This window comes from Balaenoptera borealis (assembly GCF_965194805.1).
Source record: "Balaenoptera borealis genome assembly, chromosome: 2".
NCBI classification, from domain to species: Eukaryota; Metazoa; Chordata; class Mammalia; order Artiodactyla; family Balaenopteridae; genus Balaenoptera; species Balaenoptera borealis.
The window spans coordinates 117,943,753-117,960,299 of NC_138867.1; the positions used below are offsets into that span (position 1 = coordinate 117,943,753).

At 40.6% G+C, this 16,547-nt stretch overlaps 1 protein-coding gene across 8 annotated transcripts in view; it reads right to left on the reverse strand.

Annotated features, from left to right (window-relative positions):
* The window catches only part of SIL1 (SIL1 nucleotide exchange factor), a 313,671-nt gene that overhangs the window by 159,005 nt on the left and 138,119 nt on the right, over nucleotides 1-16,547 (reverse strand). The window lies entirely within an intron of this gene.

The window sequence follows — 16,547 nt, forward strand, 5'->3', positions numbered from 1 at the left end:
GGAAAGCTGGGGTAGCAATATCAGACAAAATAGACTTAAATGTATATGAATAACTAAATCACTTTGCTGTACACTTGAAACTAACACAACATTGTAAATCAACTATACTCCAATATAAAATAAAAGTTAAAAAATAAACTTTAAAACTGTAAAACTTTAAACTAAAAAGACTGTAACAAGGGATGAAGACGGGCATTACATGTAATGATAAAGGGATCAATCCAACAAGATGATATAACACTTATAAATATATGTGCAGCCAACATAGGAGCACCTAAATACATAAAGCAAATATTAACAAACATAAAGGGAGAAATTGACAGTAACACAGTAATAGTAGGGGACCTTAACACCCCACTTACATCCATGGACAGATCATTCAGATGGAAAATCAATAAAGAAACACAGGAATGACATGTTAGATCAGATGGACTTAATACATATACACAGAACATTCCATCCAAAAGCAGAATACACATTCTTTTCAAGTGCACATGGAACATTATCCAGGTTAGACCACACACTAGACCACAAAACAAGTCTCAATAAATTTTAAAAGACTGAAATCATATCAAGTATCTTTTCTGATGACAACAGTATGAGACTAGAAATTTTTACAAGGTAAAAAACTGCAAAAAAACACAAATACTTGGAGTCTAAACAATATGCTACTAAACAACCAATTTTCAGTAATTTCTTCACTGAAGAAACCAAAGATGAAAACAAAAAATACCTGGAGACAAATGAAAATGGAAACAATGACCCAAAATCTATGGGACACAGCAAAAGCAGTTCTAAAAGGGAAGTTTATAGTGATATAAACCTACTTCAGGAAACAAGAAAATCTAATAAATAACCTAACCTTACATCTAAAGGAAAAGAAAAAGAAGAACAAGAAAAACCAGAAAGTAGTAGAAGGAAAGAAATCATAAAAATCACAGCAGAAAGAAATGAAATAGAAAGTAAAAAACATTAGAAAAGATCAATGAAACTACGAGCTGGTTCTTGAAAAGATAAGCAAAATTGATAAACCTTTAGCCAGACTCATCAAGAAGAGAGAGAGAGGGCCCAAATCAATAAATTCAGAAATGAAAATGGAGAAATTACAACAAACACCACAGAAATGCAAAGAATAGTAAGAGATTACTACAAACAGTTATACACAAATAAAATGACAGTTTAGAAGAAATTGATAAATTCCTAGGAACATACAATCTCTCAAGACTGAATCAAAAAGAAATAGAACAGACCAATTACTAGTAATGAAACTGAATTCAGTAATTTTTTTTTTTAACTCCCAACAAACAAAAGGCCAGGGCTAGATGGCTTCACAGGTGAATTCTACCAGACACTAAAAGAAGAGTTAACACCTATTCTTCTCAAATTATTCCAAAAAAATTGAAGAGGAAGGAATGCTTCCAAACTCATTCTACAAAACCAGCATCATCCTCATACCAAAACCAGACAAAAACACCACAGAGAAAATTACAGGCCAATATCACTGATGAACATAGAAGCAAAAAAGCTCAACAAAATATTAGCAAACCAAATTAAACAACACATTAAAAGGACCATGCACCATGATCAAGTGGGATTTATCACAGGGATGCAAGGATGGTATGATGTCCACAAATCAATGTAATATACCACACTAACAAACTGAAGAATAAAAATCATATGATCATCTCAATAGAAAGAGGAAAGGTTTTTTTTTTTTTTTTTTTTGAGAAAAGGTTTTTCACAAAATTCAACATCCATTTATGATAAAAACTCTGCACAAAGTGGAGAACATACACCAAGAGGGAACATACCTCAACATAATAAGGGCCATATATGACAAGCCCACAGCCAATATCACACTCAACAGTGAAAAGCTGAAAGCATTTCCTCTAAGATCAGGAACAAAACAAGGATGCCAACTATCACCACTTTTATTCAACATAGTATTAGAAATCCTAGCCACAACAATCAGACAAGACAAAGAAACAAAAGGAATACAAATTGGAAAAGAAGAAGTTAAACTGTCACTGTTTGCAGATGACATGATACTATATATAGAAAATCCTAAAGACACCACCAAAAAACTGTTAGAATAAAAGAATACATTAAAGTTGCAGGATATAAAATTAATATACAGAAATCTGTTGCATTTCTATACACTAACAAACTATAAGAAAAAGAAACTAAGAAAACAATCCCATTTACAATTGCATCAAAAAGATTAAAATACCTAGCAATAAATCTAAGGAGGTGAAAAAACTGTACTCGGAAACCTGTAAGATATTGATGGAAGGCACTGAAGATGACACAAACAAATGAAAAGATATACGGTGCTCATGTTTTGGTAGAATTAATACTGTTAAAATGACCATACTCCCCAAGGCAATAACAGATTCAATGCAATCCCTATCAAAACACCAATGACGGGCTTCCCTGGTGGCGCAGTGGTTGAGAGTCTGCCTGCCAATGCAGGGGACACGGGTTCGAGCCCTGGTCTGGGAGGATCCCACATGCCGCAGAGCGACTAGGTCCGTGAGCCACAACTGCTGAGCCTGCGCGTCTGGAGCCTGTGCTCCGCAACGAGAGGGGCCGCGACAGTGAAAGGCCCGCGCACCGCGATGAGGAGTGGCCCCCGCTTGCCGCAACTGGAGGGGGCCCTCGCACGGAAACGAAGACCCAACACAGCCAAAAATAAATAAATAAATAAAGGAGTTCCTCTAAAAAAAAAAAACACCAATGACATTTTTCACAGAATTAGAATAATTCTAAAATTTATATGGAAATTAGGAGATTGGGATTCACATATTCACACTACTATATATAAAATAGATAACTAATAAGGACCCACTGTATAGCACAGGGAACTCTACTCAATATTCTGTAATAACCTAAATGGAAAAAGAATCTGAAAAAGAATGGAGATATATGTTATGTGTATAACTGATTCACTTTGCTGTACGCCTGAAACTAAGACAACATTGTTAAGTCAACTATACGCTAATAAAATTTTTTAATTATTTATTTATTTATTTATTTATTTTGTCTGCACTGGGTCTTAGTTGCAGCATGCAGGCTTCTTAGCTGCGGCATGCATGCCGGATCTAGCTCCCCGACCAGGGATCAAACCCGGGCCCCCTGCGTTGGGAGCATGGAGTCTGACTCACTAGACCACCAAGGAAATCCCCCAATAGAAAAAATTTTTTAATTATATTGAAGCATGTAAAGTAAAACAGGAATAAACACTGAAAAAAATAAAACTTCTAAGGAAACATGAAAGATCCCAAATAGCCAAAATAATCTTAAGCAAGAAGAACAAAGTTGGAGGTATCATGCTCCCTGATTTCAAGCTATACTACAAAGCTACTATAATCAAAACAATATGGTACTGGCACAAAAATAAACACATAGATCAATGGAACAGAACAGAGAGCCCAGGAACAAACCCATACTTATATGGTCAATTAATCTGTGACAAAGGAGGTAGGAATATACAATAAGGAAAAGACAGCCTCTTCAACAAATGATGTGGGGAAAACTGGTTACATGCAAAAGAATCAAACTGGACTACTTTCTGACACCATATACAAAATAAACTCAAAATGGATTAAAGACTTAAATGTAAGACCTGAAACCATAAAACTCCTAAAAGAAAACATAGGCAGTACACTCTTTGACATTGGTCTTAGCAGTATTTTTGGCGGGTTTTTTTTCTTTTGGTTTTGTTTTGTTTTCTATTTTTTGTCCTTGCCACACAGCATGCAGGTTCTTAGTTCCCTAACCAGGGATCAAATCCACACCCCCTGCAGTGGAAGCACAGCATCTTAACCACTGGACCACCAGGGAAGTCCCTCAGCAGTATTTTTTTGGATCTGTCTCCTCAGGCAAGGGAAACAAAATAAAAAATAAACAAATGGAACTACATCAAACTAAAAAGCTTATACACAGCACAGGAAACCATCAACAACAACAACAAAAAAAGGCAGCCTACTGAATGGGAGAAGCTATTTGCAAATGATATATCTGATAAGGGGTTAATATCCAAAATATACAAGGAACTCATAAAACTCAACATCAAAAATAAACAACCTGATTTAAAAATGGGCAGAGGACTTTTTCCAAAGAAGACATACAAATGGCCAATACACACATGAAAAGATGCTCACTAATCATCAGGGAAATGCAATCAAAACCACAATGAGACATCACCCCACACCTATCAGAATGGCTATTATCAGAAAGACAACAAATAACAAATAACAAGTGTTAGCAAAAATGTGGAGAAAAGGGAATCCTTGTGCACTGTTGGTGGGAATGTAAATTGGTACAGCCACTATAAAAAACAGTATGGAGGTTCCTTAAAAAATTAAAAATAGAACCACTTACCATACAATCCAGCAATTCCACTTCTATTTCCAAAGAAAACAAAAACACTAATTTAAAAAGATATATGCACACCTATGTTACTGCAGCATTACTTACAAAGCCAAGATATGGAAGCAACCTAAATGTCAATAGATGAATGGATAAAGAAGATGTGGTATGTGTGTGTGTATATATATATACATATATATACATACATATATATGTATATATATATACACACACAATGGAATATTAGCAATAGAAAAGAATGAAATCTTGCCATTTTCAACAACACGGATGGATCTAGAGTATATTATGCTAAGCAAAATAAGTCAGAAAGAAAAAGACAAATACCATACGATTTCACTCATATGTGGAATCTAAAAAACAAAAAAAATGAACAAACAACAAAACAGACTCAGATTCAGAGAACAAACAGGTGGTTGCAGGGGAGAGGTGTAGGAGGATGAGTGAAATAGGTGAGGGAGATTAAGAAGTACAAACTTCCAGTTACAAAATAAATTAGTTAAAGGGATGAAGTGTACAGCATGGGAAATATAGTCAATAAAATTGTAGTAACTTTGTATGGTGACAGATGGTAACTAGACTTACCATGGTGATCATTTTGTAATGTATAGAAATATTAAATCACTATGTTGTATACCTGGAACAACAGTGCTGTAAGTCAATTATACTTGAATTAAAAAAAAAGAAAGAAACCAACATTGTTACATTACTAGTAACTAAACTCCAGACTCTTTGTGTTTCACCAGTTTGTCCATTAATGTCTTTTTTCTGTTCCAGCATACCATTCAGAATACCACGTTGCATTTAGATGTCATGTCTTCTCTGGTCTATGAGAGTTTCTTGGTCGTTCCTTGTTTATCACAACCATAACAGTATGAGGAGTATGGTCAGGTATTTTGTAGAATGTCCCTTAGTTTGAATTTGTCTGATTTTTTTCTCATGATTAGAATGGAGTTATTGGTTTTGAGGAAAAATACCATAGAGGTGAAGAGCTCTTGTTTTCACATCGCATCAGGAGACTTACCCATATAACAGCACTGGTGATGTTACCCTGAATCGCAGGTAATGCTTACCAGGTTTCTCCACTGTAAAGGTACTGTTTTTCCCTTTCCATAAACTACTCTTTAGAACTGAGTCACTAAGTCCAGATCACACTTTAAGTTCTACCTCCTGGAAGGGGGAAGTATCTATGTATATTACTGGAATTCTTCTGTAAGAGATTTATCTTCTCTCTCCCATTTATTTAGTTATCGGTTCATTCATTCATTCAATCATTTGTTTATATAAGTTTATATTCATTCAATCATTTGTTTATATAAGTTCAGACTCATGTATATTTATTTTATACTTTGGGTTATAATCGAATACATTACTTATTTTGCTGCTTAAATCATCGCAGCTTTGGCCATTCAAAGAGAAGGTCACTTCTGAGTAAAGATCTAAGAGAAGTGAGGGAGCAAGCCACAAACTTATCTAGGAGAGGAGCATTCTAGGTCCCAAGGTGTGATGGGCCTGGTGCATTCAGGAAACATGAGGGAGGCCAAGGTGTCTAAAGGAGAGGGAATGTGAGGGAGAGTAGTACAAGATGAAATGACGGAGATAAGGGTAGTAATACACATCACAGAGCTGTGTAGACCATGGAAGGGACTTTGACTCTTTATAAGAGAAGGAAAGCCAAAGGATATTTTTGAGCACAGGAAGACATAACAAAAGGATCATTCTGGCTGCTGTGTTGAGAACTGACTGGAAGCGTTAAGGGCAGAAGGAGGAAAGCCAGTTAGCAGCCTATTACAATAACCCAGGGGAGAGATAATGGTGGTTATAGGGGTAATGAGAAGTGGTCAGATTCTGGATATATGTGAAGATAGAGCTGTTAGGACTTGTTGTCGGATAGAATGTGGGTGTGAGAGAAAGAAAGGAGTCAAGAATGGCTCTGAGGATTTTGGCCTGAGTAACTGAAAGGACAGAGTTGCCACTAACTGAGATTGGGGAAGGTTACAGGAGCTCAGTTTCAGACATGTTAAGTTTGAGATGCCTATTAAACATCCACGTAGAGGCAGCAGATGGACAGATGGGTCTGGAGTTCAGAAAAGTACAGGCTGGAGATTAAAAAAATCTGGGCGTCTTCAGCATACAAATAAAAAGTAAAGCCATTAGGCTAGAGGAGATCACCAAAGGCATAAAAGTAGATGAGAAGAGTAGAGGTCCAAAGACTGAGCCTCGGACACTCTGGTACTGAGAGAAATCAAGGCCTTCTTACCTGCCCTTTAATTAGAAACAAATTTAGCAAAAATTTTCCCATCCATTGTGTACATAGTACTGTTCTGGAGCCCATAACTCTCAGGTCTCTCAGTATGCAACCTTAGCTCTCACATTTCTGCAATTCCCTACTCCCAATCTGCTCCTTTGCTGCTGTGCAACTGGTCTCCATCATGAGACAATCATTACTGCCACCATCCCTTTGCAAGCTGTTCCTCCCACCTGGAAAACCCTTCCCACTCCACCTCATCAAACTCCAACTCTTTATCAAGCCCTAGGTGTCCCATCTTCTCTCTGAGCTTTATCTAACTATTCTGGCTTATAATAAATGACATTCCACCCCAAAGCAGCCCATCTCTGAATCTCTGTAACACCTGCTATCGGTACAATTAGATATTTATCACTTATTGACCTATATGGCTAATTAACTTTACCTATAAATAGCTCTTATTTATATGTACTGCAGCTTCCTTTAAGGAGAAGGGTATCTCAGCCTTTCCTATTCTCCCAACAGTAGCCTGCCAAATACCTACTACATAGCAAGTGCTCGATAAACGTGTATGGATTATTTCATGTCAATTCTGTTATCCAGTCCAGTTCAGTAAGCTTCTTGAAAGTAGGGGCCTATTTTATATCCCTCCTTCATCTGGCATTGGGCTGGACACAGGTGGGCAAGCCCTCAACATCTGTTTACCATCAAAGAGACTGATGACAATGTCCCTGTCCTGGGGATCCTACGGTCTTGGTACAAAACAATGAGAACGTGTGTTCTGTGCTTGCTGCCCTGTCTTTCCTGAAGCCAGCTACTTCCTAGTCAAGGGAGAAGTACCTAGAGATCACAGAGAGAAGAAATCCCAGGGCATCTGATGTGTGATGCACAACAGGAATGAGAGATACTCAAAACATGGTGTTATCTTAACAGCCCAGACAAGGTTACCCCCAGCTGAGATGCTGGGCAAAAGAATCAGAAAAGATGAGCACTTCTACTTTAGTGAATCTCTTCTAAGAACATAGAGAGCACATAAAAATATACGCAAGAATGTTTACTGTAGAATTACTTATAATAATGAAAAACTGGAAGCCACCTAAATGTGTAACAATAATAATCAATTAAGCATAATTTGGTATATTCATACAAAGACTAGCATCTGGAAAAAGTTCACTGTGTGCCTAATTATGTGCTGGAGGCTCTAGCTTTTAAAACTCCACAACATTTAGCTCCCAATTTCTAAATGGAAAATATTAGCCTCTAAATATTATATACAGAATGAAAGCACTTTTGTAAAAACAACTGGAAGAACATAAACCATGCTATCTTTACATCTGGATAGTGGAGTAGGGATGGTTTTGTTGTTGTTTCCCTTTGTGCTTTTCTGTGTTTTCCAAGTTTTCTGCTTTGAAACATAAATATTACTTTGTCAGCAGGCAAAAAAAAAAAAAAAGCATTTTAAAAACAAACACATAAAAGCTAAATTCTCAAACATCTAAGCATCAACTGCTAGAATGTTCCTACTTCTGATGTAAAATGCAAGAATCATAAGCTTGAGCCCTCCCCTGATCCCCCCTCCCCGCTCAAAACAGAGAAAAACCCATGAAACTATGAGACTAAGAGCTTCTTGAAGGTAAGATCCTGTTTTGCTGATCTTTGGTTTCCCGCCCCAGAGTTTTCAGCACCCCATAAGGCACATATTTACGTGCTCAGTAAACACAAAAGGGAAGGAGGAAGTGTGGTGAACTTATAAGGCACAGATGTCACTAACACAATGACATTACCCTACCTCCATCCACCCCATCCCAGGTCTGATCCCTTCCTCTCCTATCTCTAGGCATTGCACAAGCTGGCCAAGTAGCTCTTAGAACAGACAAACTGCTGACTTTTTGCACCACAGCATTCATCTTTTGCTTTTTTTCCCCTTTCCTTTCTCCCTCTTCTTAAAAGGTGATCTTGCCTTTCAGCTAGTATAATGCACCGCACTGAACCAGCATGCCAGTCAGTCTGCAGAGAATCATTGAGAGAATGAATCTAAATAATAAAAGCCAGAACAAGGAGATACCTTGGAGAGAGACTTGGTGTAGTACCTTCAATTTAGAACCTCATTTCAGTGGCTAATGCAATCGTTGGAGACATTAGCCTCATTTTTGCCAGGAGAGTCCAGCAACACAGCAGTACTAAACATGGGCACAGAGGACCCTGCTCATCTCAGAGACAGAGTGCAGAGAATGAAATTAGCAGCACTGCACTTCTGGTGGAGAGGAAAGCAAATCCCCACACCCTTCCACCAATTCATCACCAACCATGTTTAAAATAAAAACACACAAGAATGAGTATGGGAGTCAGCAGGAGAATGAAGTTCGAGAGAGGCCGAGACCCCTGAAGAGGTCCCCACGGGGCACTTACAGACTACATGAAAGTTAATTTCAAAGGACATCCAATAAAGGCAGCCCTACAACAGATTTTGTCATTGCTAAGCCCCATATGCTGGAATGGCTCCAAAACTTGCCAGCAGATCAGTTTGCTGAAGCCAGAAATAGGGAGGCAAGCCCCAAAAGGTCAGACTGGAAGGGAAAGGCTTAGCTCCAGACATATCTACACAGACTTAGGGGATAGGGAGGTTGTTCCTAAGACAAGAGCTTCCCATTGGCTAGGCTAAAAGAAGTCGCATCTGGTCTGGTCCAGACTTGTCCTAGGTCTCTCTCTCAAGTGGTCAGTCTCCTTGCTGCAAGAGCCAAGCAGCTCAGGACCATGCGCCTTCCTGTGGCTACATAAAGAGGGAAGCAGGAGCCTCAGAGGCAGCAACAATATCCCTAGGGAGCAGTCTCTGAGGGGTTCCCCACTCCCTCGTAGACTGGGCCCACAGTGGGTCTCCCTGAATGGCCAGGTAGAGGAAGGCACTCCTTTCTCTTGCTCTAACAGGTTGTTGGGCCAGTAGCTCTCTCTCTGACCTTAGAGATTTCTCATTGTCTCTGGTCCCCCAAAGTTCCATTCTGCCCTCCATTCTGTTATTTGAGGTTCTTTTGACTTATCTAGGGGTGGGTGAGAAGAAAAAAAGTTTAACCAAGTCTTCATAGCAAACGATTTTCTAGAACACAATGTTCCTTTTTCCTCTCCCCTCCCCCACCATAAGGCAAAGGAGAGCCCAAAGTCACCAACAACTCATTCCTTTTTTTCAATTGAAGTATAGCTGATGCATAATATTCTATAAATTACAGGTATACAATATAGTGATTCACATTTATAAAGGTATATTCCATTTATGGTTATAACAAAATATTGTCTATATTCCTTGTGTTGTACAATATATCATTGTAGCTTATTTTATACCTAATAGATTGTACCTCTTAATCTCCTACCCCTACATTGCCCCTCCCCCTTCCCTATCCCCACTGGTAACTACTAGTTTGTTCTCTGTATCTGTGACTCTGCTTCTTTTTGTTATGTTCACCAGTTCGTTTTATTTTTCAGATTCCACATATAAATGATATCATACAGTATATGTCTTTCCCTGTCTGACTTATTTCACTTAGCATTATGCCATCCAAGTCCATTCTTGTTGCTGCAAAGGGCAAAATTTCATTCTTTTTTATGGCTTAGTAGTATTCCTATATACATATACACACACACACACACACATATCACATCTCCTTTATCCATTCATCTGTTGATTGACACTCAGGTTGCTTTCATATCCTGGCAACTGTAAATAATGCTGCTATGAACACTGGGGTGCATGTATCTTTTCCAATTAGGGTTTTTGCATATATATTTTAATATATACACAAGAGTGGAATTGCTGGACCAGTAACTCATTCTTAACAGCCTCATGGTCTTACCAGCACTAACCTGGACGCCTTAATGACTTTAAGAGGTCAACACTGTAATGACAGACACAAAGACACCTATACATCAAGACCTATGAGTGGAGGGGTGGGACCGCCAACGTTCTTGATCGAATGGATTCCCTGTGATGCTTAAAGCCAAGATACTCTGCTATGCTCCCACTGTATTTAACACAATGGTAGGCACATAGTAAGTACTCAAACACCTCAGGACCTGAACTCTTCCCATAGCTCTCTCCATAAAGTTCTGGGTATATGAAAAACTGTGCCCTCTACCTCATAGATACTAAAAGACAGCCCTACAGGAGACACAGGGGTTGCTTGGGAGGAAAAGCAACAGAGATGAAAAGCTAGACACCCCAGACTCCACCCAGGAGGCATACGCAATGAGAGGAGCAGTACAGGCATAGGGAGACAAGAATTACTCTCCACATACACTGCCTGCCTGCCAAAATTTACTGGATGGCAGGAATCCTAGATCTGTGGGCTAGGAGTGAGTCATGTTATGAATCCCTTTTTTCTAAGCAGCATGTGCAAAAACTCCTCCATCTCAAGAAGGGAAGACGGTGGTCTACAACTGGAAGCACTGATTTCATTCTAATGCTGGAGCAGCCTCCTCAAATTACAGAGTCCATTCTGGAAGAAGCCAGGCGAGCTAGACTGTGGCTTTGGATAGAGTCAAAAATACCACTGCCATGAAACTGTATCATCACAGTGTTGATAATTTCCCTTTAAGAAGCAAATCTTCCTTTAACTGTAAATCAGTCCCTCAGTGCAGTTTTAGAAATCTATCAAAAAAAAAAATCAGCTATTACCAGAAATTCTAAATGCTAGACACTAGAAGCTGAGCTCCAGTATAATTAGGGGAGATTCTGAATGTTGCCCTGAGGCAGACTATACAAGACCAGGGTAGGAAGGAATTATATACACTTAGAAAGCTCATTTAGGGAATAGGCTGTGCATAATGCATGTAGGCCTGGGAGTGCAGACATTCAAAGGCAGGCTTCGAGCCGTGACACTGGCAGATGGTTGCCTCGGTGGCAATTGTGCATGCTTCAATGGCCGCCTCCTCCCGTCCACCCTTAAGCACAGGCTTATGCTCCCATGAGGCATGGGGAGCACCGGCAAACATTACCCCCAAAGAATGGTGCCTTTCCCTAGGGATGGTAAACATTTCCATCAGAAGGCAGAAGCTGACACAAGGCAATATCTCTCTGGGCAGGGAAAAGAAGCCACAAATATAAAGTTGCTCATTCAAAAGAGACAGATGACCGCTGCAAGCCAAGCAGTGCCAAACCATTTGTAAAGGGTTTGCACACATCCATCAGCACAAGTAGCTGCATGGGGGAGGGGGAGCAGGAGCGTGGAAGGCCACTCAGGGTACAAGACTCTCTGGCCTCAGGCCACTTGTTATCTGGCTGAAGAGAAGCCCCAGGAGAAAGGAAGCTGGTCATCTTTTCACTGGGGCTCTAGCCTGAGCAAAGGGGCAGCAAAGGTTTGATTTGTAGCCTCGTCTCACTCCTCTAGCCCAGGTGCTCCCAATCCTCTCAATCCACACCCAAGGTCTGTGCACTTCAAGCCTCTGCATTCACAAGCCTTAAGGGGTAGTATACTGTTCAATCTTGAACTGGACACTTCTCCCTCCCACCACCATCTCCCATCTTTTTTTTTAGTCACATGTGTCACATACTAGTCTTATGCCTAAAATATCCTACAGAGAAATGTGGTTTATGAACTCCCCCGTAATACAATACATAATTCAGAGACCAGCCATTTGTCACACTATTGAGTAATCCACACGCATCCCCAGGGTATGACAATAAAATTTGTAAATCAACAGCAAAAAGCAGTACACCTTAGCCACTGAGTTAAAATACAAAGAACATTTTTTAGCACTGATTTTTTTTAACTTAGAAAATATATGGGCTTTTGGAAGGTAAATACTGGCGAGGGAGCTGTGGGCTAGAATGGAAGACTTTACACTTTCCAGACCCTGCCCCCCACAGTTTACTTCAATGCAAAAATAAAAACTCCAAGACTCATATTCTCCCAATGATAATAATGGCTTTCTTCTACAAAGCCTGTTATTAGCATGACAGAGATGGCCACATCAGTCATAAGAAAAGCACATGTACCTTCTGCACCCAAGAAGAGCAAGCAAAGTACCTGCTTTATGTGAGAGAAAGGCACTTAAAACAGGAAAGAAAATAATAAATTATTGCAAAGCTTGGTTTGAACTTATTTTTCTTTCTTCTGGATGATCAAACAGTGAGCGTGAGCGTAGGAGTAGGCATTGAGATCTGCAAACATATTGCCATAGTGATTGGTGCTTAGATAATAGGACAAAATAGGCAGTATTTCATTTATATTCCAAGGAACAGAGACAAATGCCCTGATCACTCAGCCTAATGCCAAATGAGTGGCCTCCACCCTAGTCGCTATGGCACCATTGCAGAATCAGAACTGCGGCGTGTGTCTGACTTGTCACCCAACGAATTATCCGCCTAACCTCTGCTCAGGGTGCAGCAGGTGTTCAGGAGCTAAAGGCCAAGCATTGGGGCCCCTTAGTAAGAGCCCTTCCTGTGACATAGGAGGTGAGACTGAGTCAAGTATGACCTGCTATGCATGGCTCCACCTGGTCAGTTTCTCTTTTTACCTAAGAGGTCACTTGGACTTCATTTATTTTAACTTTTTAATTCGAAATAATTTTAGACTTGGAGAAAAGTTGCAAAAACAGTACAAAGTCCCCATACCCTTCACTCAGTTTCCCCTAATATTAACATCTTACATAACCACAGAACAATTATCAAAACTAAGAAATCAACATTGGTACAATAGTAGTTAACTAAACTACAGAATATTTGCATTTCACCTGTTTTTTCCTCTAATATCCTTTTTTTCTGTTCCAGAATCTCATCTAGGATATGACACCGCATTTAGTTGTCATGTCTCCTTAGTCTCCTCCAACCTGTGACAGTTCCTTGGTCTTTGTCTTTCTCGATCTAGACGTACTTGAATACTGGTCAGTTAATTTTTAGATCATACCTCAGTCTGGGTTTGTCTGGTGTCCACTCATTTTTACTACAACAGAAACAATAGTAGCTAATATTTATTAAGCTATTCCTATATACCTGGCACTATAGTAAACACTTCTATGCTTACTTTATTTACCCCACTTAAAATTATCCTCTGAAGTAGGTATTATTACTATCCCTATTTTACAAATGATATTTCATTACAGGATATTTCATTAAACCTTAGTGGAATTAAATAACTTGCCCAAGGCTACCCAGCTATAAAAGGCAGAGCTGAACCTGGGTAGATTGATTCCGCAACACTCTACTGTCTGCTATATTCAAGGCATTGCGACAACAACCAGATGCCAAAATACAGGCTAGACTCTGCCCTCTGGCAACTCCTTCCCCAAAGGACATGTCTCTTTGAAGAGAGGGCACTCTAGGCTTTTGTCTTTTTTACAAGGGAGACAAACTATCCACTTTAATTTCTAAGTTATGCCCATACAACCAGAAATTTCTTTCTCTTGACAAGAAGCACCTTCCTGGCCTGAGGACAAAGAAGAGGGCAGTGTTCTCCTGAGCCCTCACCCTCAACCAGTACCAGGAAAAGGGGAAACATACAAGCATGTAGGTGTGCTCAACTCAAGAGCACTCTCTTCCAAAGGCTTCTGCAAGTGTATGAAGACGTTATGGTCAAAGGATAAAAAAGAAATCTTCTGGGATTGCTTCTTTTCCATGTCATGCCCAGAGATGTCCAGTGATGGGCAACACAAGCTGACACCTTCTCTTTAGCATTAGGTATTTGGGAAAGTTGAGGCACAACCCATTCATGTAGCACAGGGCAGAGTGTCAAGGGACACGGCTGTGGGAGTCAGGCTGGGAAGAACTCTGGCTACACTCCAGGACTTGCTGTTAATGACTATGACTTTAGATCACTCAGTTCCACAGACTTGATTTTTCCCAAATCCCCTCTCTGGCAACGCTAAAGTGTTTTTTTCTCTTGTTCTGATTAATCAGTGAAATACATGGCTGAAAGGACTGGCTTGGAAGTCATTTCTTGATGCTGGTAGAATTGAGAAAATACTCCCCTAACTACACACTCCACATCTATCCACCCCTGCCACCTGACACTCAGCAGCAGGTAGAGGCCATTACAGCAAGGGAGAAAAGAATGCAAAGAGGGCAGGCAGTGAGGGAGGAAGAGAGAAGGGCTGAGAGCATGAAAAGGGAGGAAAAAAACAGAGAAAAAGTATTTTGTTCAAATTCAGTCACTATAGAACCAAGACTTTCACTGACATGCATAAGTAGGGTTAAATGATGTCAGCAAATAGGTGAAAAGGCTCAGGCTTCCCTTGATTTGTCCTTCTCTTAACTTCTCCCCACTTTCCTTCATTCCCTCAAAGGGCACCTCCCAACCCCATCATTTAGATAGGCTCCTGTAAATCAAACATTTCACTTGGCTGCCAGCTTTGGGCAAGAAAGAGCCCCCCTCCTTTGAAATCTACCATTTTGTATCTAACTCCAAGGTATCGTCAGCTAGCTATTTTGATCAAATACTGGAGGTTGAAAAGCTAATGGTCTTTAGGGAACAATTCCTCCAGCCTCTCCATCTGCAATCTAACCCAGTGGGAATCTAAAGCCAGCTAATAGCCCTCCAATCACACTGCACACAGGGCTACTTAATCCACTGTGTTTAAGGAACATCTGGATCTACCCCTAAGATCTAACCTAGGAAACAAAGATGGGGCAGCTTGAATAATTCTTCATCCTCTTAAATAATTTCCCCTCTCAATGTCAACAGCCTCCAAAATTCACATTATTTTGTTCCCACAGAAACCTGAAATAGCACTACTTTCAAGCAATGATCCTACACTTTCTATCTTCAGAAGAAAGAAGAAAATCCTGGGAAGAGCAATGGGAACTGAGGCCCCCTCACTGGCCAAATACAGGCTCCAAAAGAGACCAAGAGAAGAGATAAACACTTCTTTACAGGGCACCTTCAAGCCTCCCTTAAATAATGTACATAAAGCACTAAGGACAAGGGGGGTTCCCCCAAAATGTTAGTTTTCTTCCCTTCCCCAACAGCTAGACTAGAGTTCCTGGGTCCTATTCCACCTCAGTCATTCTTGGCAATGAGATACTAGACAACCTCCTCACCCTCTGTCCAAAAGCCTGACTTGGCAAAACCAGGATTACAGAATGGAGATTAACAAATGATGTTTATGCAACATGTAGAGGGCTGCCTGGGGTGGGGGTAGTTTCCTGTAGGCTAGGCAAAAAAAAAACTTGACGAAAGTACCACATTACTACTCCATAAAAACTCACCTCGGGGAGGAGCTTCAAGATGGCGGAAGAGTAAGACGTGAAGATCACCTTCCTCCCCACAAATACATCAGAAATACATCTACCTGTGGAACAACCCCTACAGAACACCTACTGAATGCTGGCAGAAGACCTCAGACCTCCCAAAAGGTAAGAAGCTCCCCACGTACATGGGTAGGGCAAAAGAAAAAAGAAAAAAACAAGAGACAAAAGAATAGGGACGGGACGTGCACCAGTGGGAGGGAGCTGTGAAGGAGGAAAGGTTTCCACACACTAGGAAACCCTTTGCGGGTGGAGACTGCAGGTGGTGGAGGGGGGAAGCTTTGGAGGAACGGAGGAGAGCGCGGCAACAGGGGTGTGGAGGGCAAAGCGGAGAGATTCCCGCACGGAGGATCTGTGCCGACCAGCACTCACCAGCCCGAGAGGTTTGTGTGCTCACCTGTCGGGGCGGGCGGGAGCTAGGAGCTGAGGCTCTGGCTTTGGAGGTCAGATCCCAGGGAGAGGACTGGGGTTGGCGGCGTGAACACAGAATGAAGGGGGCTAGTGCGCCACAGCTAGCCAGGAGGGAGTCCGGGAAAAGGTCTGGAGCTGCCAAAGAGACAAGAGACTTTTTCTTGCCTCTTTGTTTCACGTTGCGTGAGGAGAAGGGATTAAGAGCGCAGCCTAAACGAGCTCCAGAAATGGGTGCGAGCCGTGGCTATCAGCGCCGACCCCAGAGAAGGG